This window comes from Erinaceus europaeus, chromosome 4 (assembly GCF_950295315.1).
Source record: "Erinaceus europaeus chromosome 4, mEriEur2.1, whole genome shotgun sequence".
In the NCBI taxonomy this organism is placed as follows: Eukaryota; Metazoa; Chordata; class Mammalia; order Eulipotyphla; family Erinaceidae; genus Erinaceus; species Erinaceus europaeus.
The window spans coordinates 106,374,138-106,390,819 of record NC_080165.1 but is presented as its reverse complement, the minus strand read 5'-3'; the positions used below and the strand labels follow the sequence as shown (position 1 = coordinate 106,390,819).

Below are 16,682 nucleotides of genomic sequence, written 5' to 3'. Positions count from 1 at the left end.
ATTGGGATATTAAGTATAATATACGGAAGCAAATGTGCTTATTTTGCCTCCAGGATTTTCACACCTGTATGATTCCAGTGCTCTCAGCAGACTTTTTTTTTAAATTACAGGGTGAGAGGCAGAGAGGAGTCATACCAAGGTATTGCTCCACGGCCTGTGAAACTTCTCCAGTGGATAATGCTCCCATGTGGTGGCTGTGACTCTGACAGGGTCCCTGGTACTGTGAGCTCCACTGAGTAAGCCGTCTCCCCTAGCCCCACACTCCAGGTCCCTGCAAATGTTCATTTTCTGTCATTAATTACCACAGACTAGGACATGTTTCTGACGACATAACAAAGTAAACTACTTTAACTCAAGCTCTGCCATTGTTATCAATTTAGTGTTTATGTTTAAGTTTTCAACATGTGCTATACTTTAAACATCAGTAGGAACAAATTTAGGAAAGAACAAGGCTCTTATAGCTTTTCAATTGCATAGTGCTCCCATGTAGTGGCCAGAGGTGCGAACCCTGGTCATAAGGCATGCTAAAGTGCGCACTCTGTACAAAATGGTTACTTTCCCCCCTCCTCTTCTTGCTATTATTTCAATTTTTAATTGATTAGCTAATCATTCATCTGACTGAGAGATCAAATTTCAATGAACCTCCACCAATGTCTGATAACCATTCCAATTGCAAACAAGTGTTATGGAGACATAGGGTACAAAGGCAATCCTGAGTGCACACTTATGTGAAGGAATTCAGAGATTCTCTGAAGGTCAGAGAACTCAAACTCATGTTTCTCATGAGCCCAAAAAACTCACATCTTTGTTTTCTTTTTGTAAAAGAAAAAAAGGAGGTTGTATTTAAATGTCTACAAGTGTTTTTGAAACTTTAAAGGGAAAAAGTGTCATCCAATCACTAAGATCTGTATTCATGTCAAAATGTTAACAACTCCAATTAAGTTTCTCTCAGTCAGCTAAATCAGTAGCCACTGATCACTTGATAAGCTACTGGGGCTCACTAGCTTTAAACAGAATGTAATATTTCAGACATTAAAAAGTTAGCAGCAAAGAACCTCCCAAAATTCTAGGTCTCAAGACTGAGGTGAATTGTGCTGACTTTAGGAAATAATTGCATAGGGTTTCCATGTCCCACACACAAGGTCAGTGCACATTTTTATGAACATCTTGGGAATAGCTGATCTCCAGGAAATCAGAAAATCACAAGATGGGAATATCAAAGGAGACCACCTGGGACCGCAACAAGACAGGACTAGAACTACTTTGGGAACCTCACCAAATCACCAGTGAGTGCAAACACATGTGATTCATGGACAGCGAGAAGCCCAAGGAGAGACTTCTGGGGCTAAAGCCTGTATCTACTCCCAAGCAGCTGGTAACAGTCCAGCAGTTTTCCAGTTGAGGCACCATCTCCAGTCTGTTTAACTAACAAAAAAGACTGCTACGGGGAAGAGAAGACTACCCTAAGGCTCACCAAATGTAACTGTGAGTCTCCAGTGCTACTGCCCTCTGGTGGCTGAAGCAGCAGCTGGGAGGCCCTGTGCTGATATTGGGGGCAGAGAACTGGCTAGGAAACTCAGGAGAAGATCTACACCCCAGTGGGCTAGAAATGGGGCTGTATAGTGAGAGCCTTTCCACATTGTTCTCCTGATGAATAGGGGAGACATGATGAATAACTGCTAGAAAACCCACAGAGTATAAATTGGGCTTGTTTGGAAAATCACAGGACCAAGTATTACTTCCAGCTTGGTTCTGGCAGCTGGAAGAGCAGCTGAATTGAACCTGGAGCTTTGGATCCTCAGGGCATGGGAGTCTCTGTGCATAGCCACTGTGTGATCTCTCTCCAACCCTGATTTGTCTCTTGGTCAGGAGTGGGTGATTTAGCTAAAAACAAACAAACAAACAAAAAAAAAACCTACTTATAGGAAAAATCCCTCAGGCTCCCATAGCCTACAAGGAAGAAAAAGAACAAAGGTGGCTTCAAAGCCACTGTGCTTAAACTCAGGGATTGAGATAACATTGAAATGACTGTTAATTTCCACAACTGTGAATTCTTTAAGTACCTCACTTAGACACAAATCAATCCAGGTAAAAGTGATCAGTAATTTGAAAAGTACTGAGAGAGGGACCTCATAACACACTATAATAACGGTTAAACAAGGCAAAACATTGGAGAAATGAACCAGGACAAAAGCCCAGATAAAAGCCCCTCAAAGGTAAAAGTTCAGAAGAATGAGATCAGTATCCAAACACTAGCTGAGGAATTAGTCACAGGAGTGAGGAGAAAGTTTGAAAGTAATATCAGAAATGGGGAAACAACAAATGAGGCTCTGAAAGAAAACACTATCTTGAGGTAATTAGAGAGCTGAATGCTGAAATAGCTGAGTTAAGAGCACAACTAGATGAACAAGCTAATACAGTATAAGAACAGGGTAACAAAATAGCTGAGCTACAGAAAACAACACAGGGGAGAAAGAACAGAATAAGCGAGGCAGAAAACAGAATTAGCAAGATTGAGGATTAATTAGAGAAAACTAAGAAAGAAGTAAGAGATCTCCTATACAGCTATCAAGAACAATGAACCCACCTTCTCTGACCCACCTTGGACAGAGCTAGAAGGAATTATGTTAAGTGAGCTAAGTCAGAAAGATAAAGATGAGTATGGGATGATCCCACTCATCAACAGAAGTTGAGAAAGAAGATCTGAAAGGGAAACTAAAAGCAGGATCTGACTAAATTGAAAGTAGGGCACCAAAGTAAAAACCCTGTGGTGAGGGGTAGACATGCGGCTTCCTGGGCCAGTGGGGGGTAGGGGTGGGTGGGTGGGATGGGACAGAGTCTTTTGGTGGTGGAAATATATACACTCCTAGTAAAGTGTAGTCATATAAATCAGTAGTTAATTAATATGAGAGGGGGAAAATTAATTGTATGTCTCGAAGCTTTTAAAACACAGAGTCTTAATATATAGGCTGTGTATTTGATATGTGGACTCTCTCAAAAAGCCTAGACCAAATAGATCAGAGGCAACCAGTGGCACAGCTATTTACAAGATACTGGGTAATTTACAGCAAACCCTAACAAAAGGACTTTTCAAAGTTAACCCAATTACCAAATAATGTGATGATAATATTAATTATCCATTGTCTTTTTGAACCCTAAGACAGCAGGAACCTCACATCTCCACTATAGAACCTATATTTCCCCCAGTCCTGGAAACTTAGGATAGGGCCCACTTTCCTGCATGCCTTTCCCAATCCATATCAAATAATATTGCATCAGCCAATCGCAACCTAATCAACGCAACGATTGCCACCTCAACATGCTTCAGCTCAGACTGTGTCCAGAGACTTCAGGTGTGGAATGACAACCCTTCAGCCTCATTACTCGGGTGAGACCTTTCCTTTCATAGTATTCTATAATTCCATCCCAGGTGGATCACTTTCTAACAAAGTCCCAAAACCTAGATATACACCAGGTTCTGTGAGAGAGAGCATATGTTCACATATATCCATAAACTACTGCAAAATATATACCTGAAAGCAGAAGTACACTAGAGTTTGCAGTGAGTACCCCCAACACTTCCTCTCCACTATTCCAACCTTTGGGTTCATGATTGCTCAACAATTTGTTTGGCTTTGTTGGTATGCATGAGACCCCTTCTGTTTCATTTGGTTTAAATCCCCCCTGCTTAACACTATTCTATTTACATAACTACTTCATTCTATTTACATAACCACTGTTAACAAGTTCCACCCTCCCTCCAGGGCATTTGTGGTTCAGTGATAGGATTCTCGCCTAATCTGCCCCCTCTTTGTCACACTCCGATTTTCACCAGTCACTTTTCTCTCCACCCTCTCTATGTCACATTCTGTTTCCACCTTACTTGGCAAGTATATATAAAGACAGCATTGTGAGTTGTACTGTACTTTGAGTTTAACTTAGCTCGTCTTAGATTGTGCTGCGTCCTGCATGAATAAAGAGATACTGCCTACAGCTCAACCATGAGTCCCTGGTCATCTGTTACCTGCCCGTGAAGCCAGCCCGGCGAAAACAACCTAACCCGTCGAAAACAACATAACCCGTTGAAAACAACAGGCTTTGTATGTTAACTCTCTTTTCAGCCACCAGGTTCCAGATGCCATCAGGATGCCAGCCAGGCTGGACTGAATACCCCACCAATGTGTCCTGGAGGTCCACTTCCCCAGAGACCCACTCTACTAGGGAAATAGAGAGGCAGACTGGGAGTATGGACCGACCAGTCAACGCCCATGTTCAGTGGGGAAGCAATTACAGAAGTCAAACCTTCCACCTTCTGCAACCCACAGTGACCCTGGGTCCATGCTCCCAGAGGGATAGAGAATGGGAAAGCTATCAGGGGAGGGAATGGAATATGGAGATTGGGTGGTGGGAATTGTGTGGAGTCGTACCCCTTCTACCCTAGGGTTTTGTAAATTTATCCTTTCTGAAATAAAAAATAAATTTAAAAAAAGTAAGAGATCTCAAAAAGAGATTAAGAGATACTGAAAACAACAAGAGACATGCGGGATGACTTCAAAAGAAATAATATATGCATTATAGGCCTACCAGAGGAAGAAAGAGAGGGAGGGGAAGAAAGCATTCTACAGGACATAATAGCTAAGAACTTCTCTAGTTCAAACAACATAAAAGACATATAGTTTCAAGAAGCCCAGAGGGTCCCAAACAGAATTAACCCAGACTTAAATACATCAAGACACATCATATTTAGAATGAAAAGGAATAAGGATAAAGAAAGCATCCTGAATATGCTGCAAGAGAAAAACAAAGAGTAATTTATAGAGGAAAACCCATAAGATTAGCAGCAGATTTCTCCACACAAACACTATAGGCCAGAAGAGAATGGCAAGATATCTATCGAGTGCTCCATGAGAAAGGTTTTCAACTAAGACTGTTATATCCTGCTAGGTTTTCAGCTAAGACTATTATATCCTGCTAGACTGTCATTCAGACTAGATGGAGGCATCAAAACCTTCTCATACAAGCAACAGTTGGAAGAATCAACTACCACCAAGCCTGTCCTGAAAGAAGTTCTGAAAGGTCTCCTATAAACTGTCAGATCACCATAAATATATGCCATGTATCAAAACATTCTAAAAATCTACAATAATGGCATTACACTATCTTAATTCTATGATTTCAATAAATGTCAATGGCGTGAATTCACCTATTAAAAGGTACAGAGTAGGAAGATGGATCAGAAAACACAACCCAACCATATGTTGTCTACAGGAAACCCACCTAACTCAACAAAACAAACAAAGACTCAACTTGAAAGAATGAAAAACTATCATACAAGTCAATGGACCACAAAAAAGGGCAGGAACAGCTATGCTCATATCTGACACAATAGACCTTAAAATAAAATTTGAAAAGATAGGGATGGACATTACTTAGTGCTCAGAGGATCAGTCAATCAAGAAGACTTAACAATTAGTAACATCTATGCACCCACTGAGAAGCCATCTAAATACATCGAACACCTACTGAAAGAGCTACAGCAATATATTAACAGCAACACAGTGATAGTAGGGGATTTCAACACACTCTCTCAATTTGACAGATCATCCAGGCAGAAAATCAATACAGAAATGAGGGAGCTAAATGAGGAGATAGATAAACCAGAACCATTGGATATTTTCAGAGTCATTCACCCCAAGAAACTAGAATACACATTCTATTCAAGTCCACATATGTCATTCTCAAGGATAGGCATATGGTAGGCCACAAAGACAGCATCAGCAAATTCAAGAGCATTGAAATCATCTCAAGCATCTTCTCAGACTGCAGTGGAATTAAACTAACACTTAATAATCAACAAAAGATTAGTAATAATCCCAAAATGTGGAAACTCAACAGTACACTACTTAACAACTACTGGGTCAAAGAGGAAATTAAGGAAGAAATCAAAATGTTTTGAGAATCCAATGAAAATGAAGACACGAGCTATCAAAATATTTGGGACACAGCTAAGGCAGTACTGAGAGGGAAGTTCATAGCTATACAAGCTCACAATAGGAAACAAGAAAAAGCTCAGATATACAATCTGATTGCACACCCTAAAGATGAAGAAGAGATTCTATTTCTGTAACCCTTAAACCTCATTCTCTCAGTGGAAAGGGTATGAATTCTGCAACAGAGCTGATCCTTCTATCCTCTATATCTGACATTAATCCTCTGGGTCAGACATGCTCATTCAAATAGGCTTTTCCAAGCAAAGTCTGGGTACGTGCCAGAAATTTTGAAAAAAGTTTTCCAACTCTGGCCCAGTCAAGCTTGAGACAGTAGAGTCCCAGGACCTTCCCTCCTTGCCTACTGAGATATGTACCCAGATAGGAGGAGCCTGATAGAAATGATGTTTATCAGCAGAGAAGTGATGAAGCCCCAAAACTAAACTGTCCACTCCAGGGTGGTGAGAATCTGGGATGGAGTCCACCACATTGATCCTATAGTCTGTGCCCATTGCCTTTTGAACAGAGGATGGAAAGTGGTAGAACATTATCCCCCTCCCCCACTCCATCCCCCAGCCCTCAGAAGGAAAGCTCTGGGAAGGAGCTATCCTGTCCCACAGACATCAAATGGCACCTGATAAAAATTGATCAGAAACTAGCTCACTGAAGGTAGACTTCCACCTTCTCTTCTCTCCAGGTGCCCTGCATTTCTCACTCCCCTTTCTGCTAGCACCCTCCTCATTTCTGTAGCACTTCACTCTCTCATCAGGCCCTGCCATGTCTTTCTTACCTTTGGCCACATTTCCTCTTTTCTCAGCCTTGCTCCTCCACACTCAAATCCCCCGCAGTCTCTACTCATCTGTAGGAATCTCATTCTAAGAAGGGGTCACAGATACCTATTTCATGAATCAAGGGCTAATCAAAAAGTAACCACTAGAGGGTGACATAATTACACACAAGTTGATTATGCACAGGAACTAATAGGTAGAATGTAGATGATGGAGACAAATGAACCAGCAAAACAAAACAAAACTGGGGGAGGGGTGGAGAAAATCTCTCTCAGTCAATCTCTCTCTCTCTCTCTCTCTCTCACACACACACACACACACACACTGACCTACTCTGGCTAGCAAATCAGCCAGGGCCATCAAGTATTCTGAAGGAGTGGTGGGGACTCACCATGTCCCCAAAGTGCTCACAGCACAGCCAGTACTTCTGGTCAGCCATGGCTGCCTTGCTTGCTCTCTCTGGCATCACGGAGCAACTGTCCTGTGAGGGCAGCAGAGCACAGGGGTTTTGACTGTGGTCTCTACATCTAGTTTAGCAGTAATTTATTTTTATTTCTTTATTTTTAAAATTTCTTTACTGGGGAATTAATGTTTTACATTCGATATTAAATACAATAGTTTGTACATGCATAACATTTCTCAGTTTTCCATATAACAATACAACCCCCACTAGGTCCTCTGTCATCCTCCTTGGACCTGTATTCTCCCACACACACACACCTCAGAGTCTTTTACTTTTGTGCAATATGCCAATTCCAGTTTAAGTTCTGCTTAGTAGTAATTTAAAATTAAACATTTTGTAGTGTTTAAATTCCAGTTCTGCTAACTAGTTGGTCTTGAGGAAGTGACTTCTCTGTGGCATAGTTTCCTCACCTGTAAAATGGAGGTAATAGTAGAACTTCCCTCAGAGTCTGTGAAGATAGGCTTTTGTGAAGAATAGAAAAGCTTCATATAAGATTACAAGAATACCTAATACACAGGAAATGCTCAATAAATGCAATTTTCCTTTTGGTTAGGAACTGTATTAGGAGTTTACATGTATCAACCCATTCAACCCTCAAAAATTTCTGAAGATTAAAAAAACAAGCAGAAAACACTAGTTTTGTTTTACAGACAAGGAAACTGAAGCCCCAAATAGTTAAATTCCTTCTCCAAAGTCACAGAGCTAGAAGTGATAGACTCAGAATTTTAATCCATACTCTGAATACTAAGCCTGTTTTCTCCACTATCTCACTGAAGGGCAATTCAATCTTTCTTCTTCTCCTTCTTCTTCTCCTTCTCCTTCTCCTTCTCCTTCTCCTTCTTCTCCTTCTCCTTCTCCTTCTCCTTCTCCTTCTCCTTCTCCTCCTTCTCCTTCTCCTTCTCCTTCTTATGTTTATTTATTTTTTGTATAGAAACAGCCAGAAATCAAGAGAGAAGGGGGTGGCTGAGAGGGAGAGAGACAGAGAGACACCTGTTACTGCTTTACTAATTGCAAAGCTTTTCCTTTGCAGGTGGGGACTGGGGGCATGAATCCAGAGCCTTGCCATTATTAACATGTGCACTCAACCAGGTGTGCCATCACCTAGCCCCTGGGAAATTCGTTCTTCATACCAGAAGAGCTTATGATATAAAAGAGAAAAGATGGACCAAAGAAACATACTTCCCCCCTTATATTATTTTTATTTTACTCCAAAGGAGAAGTCTTCGGGGCTGGGAAATAGTTTACCTGCTATTGTGCCTGGGTTTAAACCCTGATACCACATGGAAGCACCACAGCACTTGGGGAAGCTCCATGAATGGTAGAACAATGCTATTGTTCTCTCTTTCTCCTTATCTAAAATAAAAAGAATGATAAACATTGAGTTGGGACAACAGATATCAGACATGTGCAAAGCCCTGGAGCTACAGTTAAAATAAATATGTTAATAATGAAAATAGGAAATTCTTTTAAAAGCATAAGTTAGCAGTATGGGCAGGTTGCTTAGCAGTTAGAGCATAGGACTTCAAGTTTAAGACCTAGGAAGTTCAATCCACTGCAGTATCTGTGTTTATCTTTCTCTCTCTTTCTCAATAAAGTAAATCTTAAAAATAAATAAATAAATAAAGCAAACAAACAAAAGTACAATTTAATAAAAGTTTAAAGCAGGAGAAAGAAGCCCAGACAGGAGAATGTGGGTCCCCCAGAGGCCTATAGTGTTATGGTTCCAGGTCAGGAAGTTTGGAATGGGTGAGGAATGCACATTCTCAGCCCAGCCCCCAGGCCTCCTGGCTCAGAAGCTTTCCATGTTATTCTGATCCATCCTCCAGTTTGAGAACTATTGTTCTAAGCAAAGGAAAACTGAGATTAGTGAAAATAGGTCAAAGCAGCAGGATGTGTGTTTGTCTGACAGATGAAGAGTTCAGGCCTATTCCTGAATTTGAGAACATGACGTGCAAAGACTTGGTCTCAGAGAAGGATCTTTTTATTTTGCTCCTGCGCTTTTGCTAAGCTTCCACTCCTTTAACTTGCACATTTCTTAAAAACAGGAAATAAAACGTTTTTAGTGTTTAACTGTCAGCAGATGTGTATGTACAGTTTGGGGTCACATCTGTGTGAAATCCCCCCCCATACATTTATAAAATAAAACACAAAAGGGGCAATTCTTTGGCCCCTACTATGTGCCAGGTTCTACACCAGGCTCCTCAGTTCCATGGAGTTTATTGCTTATGCATGGAATTCTTACAACAGCTCAGTGACTAGGAATTGCTTTCCTCTGTTAGATGAGAAAAGTAAAGCTCAAAAAATTTATGTCATAGGCTGGGGATATAGTTCTGCAAAAAATAGTCATGCCTGAGACTCTGAGGTCTCAGGTTCAATTCCCAGAACTACCACAAATCAGAGCTGGCTGAGTAGGGCTCTGGTCTCCCTCTGTTTCTGTCTTCCACCCCCCCCCCCATAATGGTTATGCAAAAAGACACTCCTATCTGAGGCTCCAAGGTCCCAGGTCCAATTGCCAGCATCACCAAGACCAGCCAGAGCTGAGCAGTGTTTTTTTTTTTTGTTTTTTTTTTGTGTGTGTGTGTGTGTATCTTTGTCTCATTCTCATTAAATAATGTTCTAAAAATAAAAAGGGAAAAATAATTTAAGTCACTTTTCCAGATTCTTAAGGGAGGGCTAGGGTTCCAAGACACAACTTGGGATCTAGAGCCTGGTGGGGATTTGTCTCACCCACCTGTATTGGGAGCAGAGGAGTATGAAGATGCCCCATATCACAGCCTCTGAAAGAAGACTCACACAGGAGCCACTTTGACACAGGGCCAGGTAGCACACAGACAGGTGCTCTCCCCCCTTTCCATGGGTGTGTACCATCCAGCTTTCTTGGCAGTGATAGATGAACTAGGCAAGTGCAGAGAAAGACAGACAATTAGAAAAATCCTTCAGTTCTTTGTGTTCCAGGATGTATTATTATAGTTTCTGTTACCAAGTGCCCTGCATTTCTCTGAATGACAGTTATGGGTTAGTTTCCTTCATGTGTGCAACATAATGAGCTGAAACACAGGGGCAGAGTGGTGGTGCACCTATTACAATGTGCAAGGATGCGGGTGCCAGCCCACAGTGCCCACCTGTAGGGGGAAAGCTTTTCAGGTGGTGAAGCAGTGTTGTAGGTGTCTGAGTCTCTCCTTCTCTATATCCCCCTCCCCTCTCAATTTCTGGCTGTCTCTATCCAATAAATCAATAAAGATAAAAAAAGGAAATTAGAAAGAACTGAAACCCATGAACGTGTTTTAAATAGTAGTAGCCAAATCATCAATAAAACTTTGTGAAGATTATGGTGGTTATCCTGGGGGAGGGTAGTGAGGGTGGCAGGGGCAGGGGGGGCACAAGAGGCAGTGGGTACTAATGGAACTATATCCCTGTAGTCTTATGCTCTTGTCAGTCATTAGTAAATCACTAATGAAAATTTACAAAAATTTTTTTATTAATCTTTATTTTTAATGATTGGATAGAGACAGCCAGAAATTGAGAGGGAAGGGGAAAATAGAGGGGGAGAGAAAGAAAGAGCCACCTGCAGCTCTGCTTCACCACTCATGGAACTTTCCCCCTGTAGGTAGGGACTGGGGGCTCGAACCTGGGTCCTTGAGCACTGTAACATATGCGCTCAACCAGGCCACCGCCCAGCCCTAGTAAAAATATTTTTAAAATTGCCATCATGACCATTTTAACTGTGCAATTAAGTATAGTCACATTGAACAAGTATATTACCTGAACTTTTCCATTTTGCAAAAGTGAAATTCTATACCTGCTGAACGACTCCCATCGCTTCCTCCCCAGACCTTGACAACCACTATTCCATTTCCACAATTTTGACTTAAGTACCTCAAATAGGTGTAATTATATACTGTTTAACTTTTTCTGGTTGTCTTATTTCACTTAGCATAATGTCTTCAGGGTTCCTCAATATTGTGGCATGTGTCAGAATTTTCTTCCTTTTGGGGCTGGGAGATAGCTCACCTCTTGCTTAAGGACCTGGGTTTGAGTCACCAGAACCACATGAAAGCACTATGCATGGTACCAAGGGAAGATCCATAAATGTTAGTGCAGTGCTGCAGTATCTTTTCTTTCTCTGTGTCTCTATTTTTTTAATTCTTTATTGGAGGATTAATGGTTTACAGTCAACAGTAAAATACAATAGTTTGTACATGCATACATTTTCCAGTTTTCCACATAACAGTTCAGCCCCCACTAGGTCCTCCTCTGCCATCATGTTCCAGGACCTGAATCCTTCTCCTCCACCCCAGAGTCTTTCACTTTGGTGCAATACACCATTTGTCTCTACCTTAAAAGGGAAAAACAGCCCACCAGGATTAGTAGAATGCACAGGCAGACAAATAAAAAGAATGTCCAGCAGACAAATATACATTATTTAGCTATTCATTCATCAACAAATGTATAAATTGCTTCCACCTTTGTGTAAATATTTTACACAAAGGAGAGAGTGGAGAGAGTCTTAGGCCCTAGAGGTTAAGGTTCAATCCTCAGCACCACCATGAGGATATCAGAGTTGAGAGGTGCTCTGCTCTGATTCTCAAACCTCTGTCCGATAACAAATAAATCTTTTCTTTTTTTAAGGGAGACTGGAGAAATAGCTCACAAGGTAGGGTAGTGTCTCATCTTACACTAAACCCAAGCTGGAGCCCTAGTGCCATATGGGAGATGCTGTATCACTAGAGGAAGCTCTGGTGTTGTGGTATTTCTTCTTCTCTCTGTCTGAACGAAAAAGTATTCTGAGAGTGGGATGCCCCTGGCTTCACCAAAAACAAACAGCAACAACAAAAAAATCTTGCACTTGGAAATTAATTGGGAAGGTACCATTTTTTGTAATTCATTGTATTATTGTGTAATAAACAGAACAACTCTAGTGCAGGGGAAAAAAAACATTTCAAGTAACTCAAAAGTTAAACTGAATAATCAAACCATTCTGCAAAAATAAGAGGGGGGGTGAAAGAGGAATGAAAGACTGTATGTATGTTGCTTTTTCTCTTTTATTTTTAGTTTATAAAGTGGGAAATATTGACAAGACCATAGGATAAGAGGAATACAACTCTACACAATTCCTACCAGCAGAGCTCTGTATCCCATCCCCTCCCCTGATAGCTTTCCTATTATTTCTCCCTCTAGGATTATGGACCCAGGGTCATTATGGGATGCAGAAAGTGGAAAGTCTGGCTTCTGTAACTGCTTCCCCGCTGAACATGGGTGTTGACAGGTTGATCCATACTCCCAGCCTGCCTCTCTCTTTCCCTAGTGGGGCAGGGGTCTAGGGAGGTGAGGCTCCAGGACACACTGATGGGGTCGTCTGCCCAGGGAAATACAGCTGGCATCATGGTAGCATCTGGAACATGGCTCTGGCTCAGTGGCTCAGGATCTGGTATGTGCTATGTCCTTTCTGTAGCCCATTCCAGCTTATATGTGATTTGAGGCTTTCCTCCTTGGCTCTGCTTTGACTCCTCCTGTGTGCTTTCTCAACCACTGGCCTGGAAATCCTCCTCTCACTCTATATTTCCAGCATTTAAGCAACTGATTTGCAGAAAGTCAGGAGATGCCATCACGCCACCATCTTGGCTCCACCCTCCATGTTGCTTTTTTCTAACAGTCCAAATCAGCTCTCACATCAAAGGTTTTTTAATTGTTGTAATATCAATGAATTGCCTTCACAAAGATTATCAGGGCTGGGAGATGGCACACATATTACAATGCTTAAGGGCACGGGTTCGAGTCTCCCCCACCTTCAGGGGGGATGCTTCATGAGTGGTGAAGCAGGTCTGCAGGTGTCTCGCTGTCTCTCCCCCTCTCTATTTTCCCCTCCCCTCTCAATTTCTCTCTTTCCTATCTGATAAAAAAGATTCATAGTGTTGGCACCAAGCCCCAGCGATAATTCTGGTGGCAATAAATAAATAAATAAATAACAAATAATCATCTTTCTAGGTGGACCCTCAATGGAGCTGGGTTTTGTACTTTTATTTGACCTTATTCATTTCTTAACTGCAAAAAGTTGCTCTAAAGTTCAATTTGTTACCTATTTTTGTCATTGTTTTCCTGCAGTCCTATTTAAAAAAGAAAAAAAATTATTTGTTCATGAGAAAGAAGAGAAGGAGAAAACCAAAGCATGACTCAGTCACATGCAATGCCAGGAACTGAACTCAGGGCCTCATGTTTGAGTGTTCAGTGCCTTCGCCACTGTACTACCTCTTGGCCTCCTCTTGTTTGTTTTTAATTTTGTTATTAGTGACTTAATATTGGTTTACTCAGTCCACTCTTGTCCTCCTTAAGTGAGGGGTTGTAAAACTTAATAAATGTTTATAGCATATTAAATCACTTTATTTGAATAAACGATTTACAAGGCTGCTGTCACATGGTTACAGTTTCTCATCTCTCCAAGATAGGTGTCAGGCACACACCACCCCTTTCACCAACCTGCCATTGTCCCTTACCATAGGACACTGGTCCTCAACATCCCCCCTTCCTTAGAGTCCTTGTATCTGCTGCAATAGACCATAGATAATTACAGTTTCACCCTGTATATTCTCTCCCTCTCTCTCTCCTTCTCTTCTCTTTCTTTAACCAGAGCACTGCTCAGCTCTGAATTACAGTGGCCTCTAAGACTGAACCTGAGACCACCAGTGGTGCCTCAGGCATAAAATTCTATGCTATTTCCCCCAACCCTCCTTTTTTAAAAAAATAATCCCAAGTATTGACCCTTCTCCTGGCTTATTTTATTTAACATAATTGAAAAAGCACCATTTAATAAACCTCAGCTATCCATTTCATTGGTTGTCTCAAAACTGTTGCAACTTTGACCTCTTTCTCTGAATAAAGTCAAAATGAATTCTGAAAAGCAAATACTGGGGGCTGGGTGGTAGTGCAGTGGGTTAAGTTCATATGGAATGAAGCTCAAGGACCAGTGCAAGGATCCCAGTTCAAGCCCCCCGGCTTGCCACCTGCAGGGGGTATAGCTTCACAAGCAGTGAAGCAGGTCTGCAGGTGTCTCTTTTTCTCTCCCTTTCTGTCCTCCCCTCCTCTCTCGATTGATTTCTCTCTGTCCTACACAACAACAATGGTATCATTAACAGCAACAATAAACAACAAGGACAACAAAAAGGAAAAAATAGCCTCCAGGAGCAGTGGATTTATAATGCAGGCACTGAGTCAGTGACAACCCAGGAGGGAAAAAAAAAAAAAAAAGGAAGGAAGGAAGAAAAAGAAAGAAAGGAAGGAAGAAAGAAAAGCAAATACTGCCCTGAAGCTTATGGTTTAAAGGGTGTGACAGCTTCTTCCTGGAAATAGCTATACTGTCACATCTTTTTACTTTAACTGAACCAAGACAGAGCCCTGCTAGTAAGGACCCCAGCACTTAGTCAGACGGGCCTGGTCAGTAGAGACTGCCCAATGGAGTCCTCTTAGTCCTTTAGTACATGTTCCTAATGACTTTCTTTTCTGCCATTTTCTACACACCAGCTGTTAAGATTACTATCTGTTTTACTGCACATGTCAGTCCCTCATAAATAAAAAGTCATTCATAAATATGCATGATTTTCCTGGAAAACTCTTAAATGTATAGACTATGATGTCACTGTAATTGCTCTGTGTAAACCTTCCCCGCCTTGCCCTTGCTTCCTCTTTCTTGGAAGTTAGCTTTGTTGCTAGCCTGTGCTGTCAAGATAAGTTTCCCAACTAGAGTTGTGTCTATGCCACAGTGATCCTCTGTTCTCTCTCTCCTTCTTGTTAACAAGTAAAAAATAAATAAATATTTTTTTACACATGTTAATATGAAACATGAAATATTTTGACTCAACATTCATATGCTAAACTGAGTCTCTATTTTTAGATATAAATAATATATCTATATATTTATGGCTATATCTATTATTTCTTTCCTTTGAATGAAGAGTTGAGAAAACTCCAGCTTTCCTCTGACCTTTCCTGCCAGACTACCCCTCTCTGAATGAGGAAGTAAACATCCCTAGTAAGCCTGATATCTGGGTTGGGCCACTCAATTTTCTCAGGCCCCACCCAGGCTAAAAAATAACCCTACCTGAAAAATCTGATTCCATTAACATTTCTAGTAAGTTCTGGAGAATCACCCTACACAAGCTATCATGTTTGCTTCTAAATAGAAGTACATAGCTCATTCAGAAAACAAACTTCTTTTTTTTAATTTTTTTTATTAATTTTATTTTTGAGAGAGATGCAGAGAGAGAGAGAGAGAGAGAGAAACACCAGAGCACTGCTCAGCTCAGGCTTATGGTGGTGCGGGGGATTGAACCTGGGACTTAGGAGCCTCAGGCATGAGAGTCTGTTTATATAACCATTATGCTGTCTCCCCCGCCCACAAACAAACTTCTTTGGCTGCAACTTGTTGAATCAATCATATACAAAAATCTCAACTTACGCTGAAAATATGAACAGCTATCCACAGGATTTTCTACATCTTTCCCCATCTGAGTTCCATGTCGAAAATCTGAGCCAAACCAAGCACCCAGAACACACTGTGCAGTAGAAACCTTTTTTTTTTTTTTTTTTTTTTTGCCTCCAGAGTTATTGCTGGGGCTCTGTGCATGCAATATGAGTCCACTGCTCCTGGAGGCCATTTTTCCCATTTTGTTGCTCTTGTTGTTGTCGTTAATGTTATTGTTGCCATTGCTATTGTTGGATAGGAGAGAGAGAAATCAGGAGAGGAGAGGAGACATCTGCAGACCTATTTCACCGCTTATGAAGAGACTCCCCTCCTACCCCCGCCAGTGGGGAGCCGGTGGCTTGAACCAGGATCCTTATGCTGGTCCTTGCACTTTGAGCCACATGTTCTTAACTTGCTGTGCTACTGCCCAACCCCCTGTAGTAGAAATTTGAGTCTCTTAGGCTTGTTTTATGATTAGTGCATGATACAAAGCTGAAGACTGACCTAGGCTTTTGGTCCCACCCAAAAGGTGTTACTACTAGAAAAACCCCTGGGGACTATCCTATCAAATAGCCCCATTGAGACAGGAGGAAACAGAATCCCAGAAAAGGGAGTCATTCCCTAAATGCCCTAAGAAGCCAGCAGGTCTCCTGGCCACTTAACAGAGGTGCAGCTGATATCCTTTTTCCCCACCAAAATTAATGTGCAGGGATGTTTTCTGACATTTTTTACCTTATTTTTTAAGTGTGAAAAAAATCAGATTACTGAAAATTCTTAAATACTTGAATCTATAATAATGAGGCTCTGGAATTATTTACTTTAAAAAAAATATCTTACATTAATGAGAGATACAGAGAGAAAGACCAGAACATTATTCATTTCTTTTTTAAAATTTTTATTTATTTATTTTCCCTGTTGTTGCCCTGTTGTCTTTTGATTGTTGTTGTAGTTATTATTGTTGTTGTTACTGATGTCGTTGTTGTTAGGAC

At 41.1% G+C, this 16,682-nt stretch overlaps 1 protein-coding gene and 1 long non-coding RNA gene across 4 annotated transcripts in view; both read right to left on the bottom strand.

Moving 5' to 3' along the window:
• WNT5B (Wnt family member 5B) overlaps nt 1–16,682 on the bottom strand; it is a 150,725-nt gene that overhangs the window by 42,678 nt on the left and 91,365 nt on the right. The gene's annotated exons all lie outside the window — the stretch shown is intronic.
• Nucleotides 7,367–10,347, bottom strand: LOC132538306 (uncharacterized). The gene is made up of 3 exons (XR_009549702.1): nt 9,966–10,347; nt 8,484–8,591; nt 7,367–8,201 (listed from the first exon to the last, which is right to left on the bottom strand). It is a non-coding gene; the product is annotated as an uncharacterized LOC132538306 (long non-coding RNA).